Here is a 6000-nt window from a genome sequence, read left to right on the forward strand (position 1 = left end):
TTTTTCCTTTTTCTTTTCAAAGGCCAAATGGGACTTGACTCTTTGAATCATGACAAATATTATTTTGACTTTGAAAAACCCTCGAATCATGAAAAAAATGCTTGACCTAGACGACCAATTGACTTGAGCATGAAACCCATGATTGAAAAATAATATTTTTTTTCTTCTTTTACATTTTACATAAAATATATAATGACATAAGTACAATGACAATTACGAAGAAAAAACCTAGTTACATTTTCCGACACATCCTCTTAACTAAGGAGGTATTCATATTTCCATAATTGGTAAAAGGATACTTCTAAAATTGAAATATTCCCATGAGAAGAGTTAGATTGATAAGCCATTCTCAAGCATCAACATCATAACCAACTTATACTATTCCAGGGATCTAGGTACCATCTAGTCCGTTATTGCAATACCAACCCAACATCCTTCATGGATCTAGGTACCATCTAGGCTACTGCCAAGGTACCAACCCAACATATTACAGGGATTTAGGTACCATCTAGGCTACTACCAAGGTGCCAACCTAATATCTTACAAGGATCTAGGTACCATCTAGGCTACTTCCAAAGTACCATCATATAATTTATTTAGCCTATGGTACCACAACTAGTCACCATGATCTAGTTGGAGCCTCAACTTCATAGTATACATATCAATATAGGTTTTCTATAACCAAGGTTAAACCTCCAAAAACAACCATATTTACAACTATACAAGGTTGGAAAAACCCTATAGGACATTCAACTCCTCACACCATAGGGCCAAACCCATAAAGGATCCTTTACATCATAGGGTTTACATTGTTTTGGTTATACCCTAATATCATAGGCCTCACTCTAGGCTTAAAGGCTTACTTAACAAGTAAATGAACCTAACAAAGACACCCACTCTTATAGAGTGACTGGGCCAACACAAAAAGGCACCTACCCTTTTGAGTAACTTTGCCTAAAGGACCATTCTTTCTAAACTAGGAAAATATATGCTCTCAACAATAGTCTGAGCCATTCTTCTAGAGAATGTACGCTCCTATTGTTATTTCATTAATGCTTCCTCTTACTTAGAGAAATTAATATGTCCAAGCTTGTCCCTAAATTCACTGCTCCCTCTGAATCAAAGCTTCTTTTAAATTCATCGTTCTTTCTGGATCTAAAGCTCCCCCTGAATCCATAGCCCTTTCAAGATTCAAATCTCCCTCCGAATTTGTCACATTTTTTTTTTGATATTATAACTTCTTCTAGCCTAGACAATTTCCAGCGTGTACCTTCAACCCTGTGTGACTTTACCATACCTTCTTCATGTCCAATCATCCTTCAACAAATGCATATCTTTTAACACAAGTTCCTTATTTTATTGTCCTTCAAGTTGGGGTATGGTCTTACTCGGTTTCCCTTGTGATTTATGTTGTATTTCAAATTAATTTAATAATCAAAACAAGAAAGACATGCATAAATATAGAAATTGAAATCACGTAAGTTAACACAAAGAGTTATGTGGTAAAACTCTAACACTGTGTCAAGAAAACCACCACGGGACAAGGGATTGGAATTCTTATTTCTCAAAATGGCTCTCCAAGTTACATTCAACCTCTCCGGCAATCACCATTTTAATATGAACAAATTTGTTCCGTAACTTCCTATAGTTACAAAATTGGTTGAACCCTAAAACTAAATTTACTCAGTTAATTACATTAATAACAATTATCCTTGTCATTATTTAACAATCTCCACCTTGACAACAATTTTCCTAATCTCTTTCCCATTCCCATTCATCATCTTTTCTCTTGTTGGATTTCAGAGTCATTTAAAGTTCAAAACAAGAAATAGATGCATAAATATAGAAATTGAAATCAAATAAGTTAACACAAAGAGTTACCTGGTAAAACCCTGACAATTTGTCAAGGAAACCTCCATGGGGCAAGGGATTGAAATTCTTATTGCTCAAAATGACTCTCCAAGTTACATTCAACCTCTTGGGAAATCACCATTTAAATGAAAAATAACCTCCACGGAGCAAGGAATTGGAATTCTTATTGCTCAAAATGACTCTCCAATTTACATTTAGCCTCTTGGGAAATCACCATTTAATTATTACTCCAATTAGAACGTGGCGACTCGGGGACCATTGGTTGGCTATCTCATGGACTGATTTTGGATCTGCTTGGGTCTTTAACATTTGCGTGGAGGTCCATATATCACATTTCCTCGGGATAATATCCTACATGTCGCTGCTTCATCCCCTCTTATATTGACGAAACGTGGTGATACAGTCGTTGGACCGGTCCTCATACCTTTCCACCATGTACCTTATGTGTAATTATTAGGTATCTCTCAAAACTTATTTTTCTTAATGGTTCTCATAGTTGTAACAAGAAACTAGAATGGAGAGTAACCAAAGAACCAATTTCACAGATAAGAAAGTGATCCATACAATGTGAAATAACAACCCATAACCTCTTGAAAGCTAAGAGCCATATTAGTGGCAATTGTACGATCACACTAGGAAATTATTGTATCTAAAAAGGACATATTACAATTAAAAAAAAGTGTATGTTCTAGATTAGAAGATATCACTTAAGTCAATCACAGTAAAAGGATAAGAAAATAAATACCTTCTTGTCTTCTATATATGTCATTTACATAGATGTGATGAATGAGAGTTTCATTATCTTCTTTATTTATTATTGTTAGAACAATTGAGTTTGATCTCGTTGTGATAGGAAAAATAGTTTAAAATGTATATCATATAAGTGTGATTGAAAGAGCTATATTAAGCTTTACAAGCCAAAAAAGACTTAAACTTCACAAAAATGAAATTTAATAGAAGTAAACATAGTTGCCTAAAGTTTATCATGGAATATTTCATTGAATTCCAACTTCGAATTTCCAAGTTAACATCGGATTAATGAATGAATTTAAATGCACCTTAGTACCTGAACATAGATCCACTCAACAACCAACCCTCGCATCTCTCCTCTTGATTGCAATTACGAAGAAAACACTTCCCTAAGAGATGTCAAAACACCGTTAGAAAGGTTGCACAAACACGGTGAGAATTTTTTGCATACATAATAAAACTACTAGAGGAAATCAATATCCACCAGGAAGTAACCTATAAGAATATATGCTTAATAAATCACCTAGATAACATGATAAAAATACTCAATTAAGGGAAATAGTTAACTATAAAGTTGATAAATTGTTTATTAGTTCAATATTCTAATGCTATTGCACAAAAATACTACAAAACAAATATGTACCCATAGATTTGGGAAGAACGAGCCTTTCTCAAACATGTTAACTTGACCATAGCCATTCATGAAACTTAGTGTATTTAGCAAAAACTAGAGCTCCAACAACCTACATTTATCTAATCCTTATGAAATAAGCCAGTTACAGTTAGCAAACCATTAAAATTGTTTGTCTAGTCATATCTGGTTTTTAGCCTAGTCAATATATGCACATTCCAACTAATGTTACAAGCACCATCTCACCAAAAAAAATTGAAGGAGAAGAGTAACGATTCAACTCACACTCAGCAAAAAAATCTTCTAATAAAAGCTAAACAAAATGGAGTTTTTTGGTTGTTTCTATTAAGGGGCCCACCAAGCTTTTCATCGAGATTTCTAGTCAGTATAGTTGACCTTTGAAAAACTTGGTTGGTACTCATGGATCATATTTTGACCAACATGTACTCATGTCAAACTTTTCAATGGGTTAATATATGTCGCTTTACACGTCAGGATGAGACTGACTTGCAACATAAAGTCAAAGTTTTGTAACACCGGTACAATAGATCTAATTCACCTAATCAGGCTAAAGTGCATTCCCAAGGAAAATGTATTTAATGTGCTCTTACATTTACTCCAGGTCATAGATATGTTTATCTAGTAAAAATGCAAGCCCATTTTATCAAGGATGTTGACCAACCTAATGATAATGTTAGAGATATCTTGAATGATCTTCAATGGGGTCAACTCCTTGATTAGTATCATGTAATGATGGCACACTAAAAACGCCAATGACCTTGAATCACGAGTAATCAAAAGCTATTATTGAATAGTATCAAGAAAAAAGAAAAAAAAATATCCTCATCAATCCATCCAGTATGTGAAATTTTGATATATCTTCATACTTTAATGTGTCAATAGCTTATTTTGTAAACATAACTATTTGGTCAATTTGATATTTGTTGGATAATCTATTTCATTCCATAAGTTAATGGTCAACATTCTACAATATGGTGTAAATGTTTATATGTTTGTTTGTAATTACTAGAATCTAAATGTTTGATGCTCAAATGATTCATCATTGATGTACTATGGATACCATTCCTATCTTCATTGATGTACAAATATGGATGTTTTCATATATTTTGCAACAAATTTGGTAATTTGGTAATTTGTGTGTGTATTAATGTACTATGGATTCCATTTTTGTCTTCATTGATGTACAAATATGCATGTTTTTATATGTTCTGCAACTAATTTCGCTATATGTGTGCGTGTGTGAGTGTGCATGCGCGTGTGCACAAAGAATGCTCCCAGGATGCTAGACTCCTTGGGGTTTTTTGGACAATGGTACTCCCAACACTCCTGATCTACTCTATGTTCTAGTTGTAACAACACCTAGCATGTCACATGTTATGGAAGGTGCTAAAGATGTATTTATCTAAAATATCATGACAATAAATATTATTATTCCATCATATTTGGCCTAATGAAAATTTTCTAATGTGAAAAACCTATTGTTGACTTGAAATATTATCACATTTTTAATGAAAGAATCTTTATAAGGTGTTATTTTTTATGGTCCCTTCCAATGTATCACCCTATTATATGAATGTTGTAAAGGTGGTTCAAATGATAACCATATTTTCTTTTAAATATTGACAATCATCCACATTATGAATATAAGTCAAAATAATATTACTATATCCTAGATTGACAAAAATTAATTACAATGATGAACCGTATTAAATAAAGTACCTATTCTTTATAATGGTGAAATATAAAATACATCGTAGGCTGGAAAAAGAAAATACACCCATAATAAGTTATTTCCTGTGGAGTTCTCCTGCTAATGCATTATGAACTATAAAATACATAGTAGACTAAAGAAAATACACCCATAATAAGCTATTTCCTATGGAGAGTTCTCATGGTAATGCATTATAAAATAACATGGGTGTATTTAAGTGCATAATATTATCATACTCACATTAATGAAAAAAAAAATTAAGTTATAAAATCTTGATTTCGCCGCAAAATGATTCTCATGTAAGTAATGCCACTTACTATCATAACATTAATTCTAAACAAAGCCAGTGCTACATAGTAGCTACTCTTGCTGCATAGTTTAAATATAGTTAAATTGTAGTAAAAATATTAAATTCAAATTAGTGTTAAGATTTAGAATTCCATCAATTTGAATTTTACTAATTGGTAAAGTCCTCATTTGTGCAATTAAAGAGCAAGGTCATGATTTCAATGTTTATGCAAACATAGCTTTAAAAAACTATAATATGTTATGCTTGCATTTACATTTGAATTACATTAGTCGTCCAAATCAAGGTTGTCTATCCAAGTCAAGAATTATATATTTTATTTCTTAAAATTTGAACTAAAATATTCAATAAAAAAATCTTTTAATATAATTATTAGCTTATAAAAATACATAGATTTTATTTTTAAAATTTTAATTTATATTTGAAAAAAATAATAATAACACTGATTTATTATTTAGTTTATAAAAATGCATATGTTTTATTTTATTAAAATTTGAATTAAAATATCCAATTTTTTTTTTTTTAATATAATTATTAGTGTATAAAAAGTATTGATATGACAAGAATGAGTACATTGCATTAATAAAAGGTAATGATTGCAAAATCAAAATTTACAATAGATTTTGCAATAAGATCAAATTCTTAGCCAATAATAACATAAATAAATATTAATTATTTCTTTTATAAAAATTATAAACTTTTTTATAT

This window comes from Pinus tabuliformis, chromosome 5_2, assembly GCF_031772625.1.
Source record: "Pinus tabuliformis cultivar Carrire ecotype Pingquan chromosome 5_2, CPIR1, whole genome shotgun sequence".
Taxonomy (NCBI): domain Eukaryota; kingdom Viridiplantae; phylum Streptophyta; class Pinopsida; order Pinales; family Pinaceae; genus Pinus; species Pinus tabuliformis.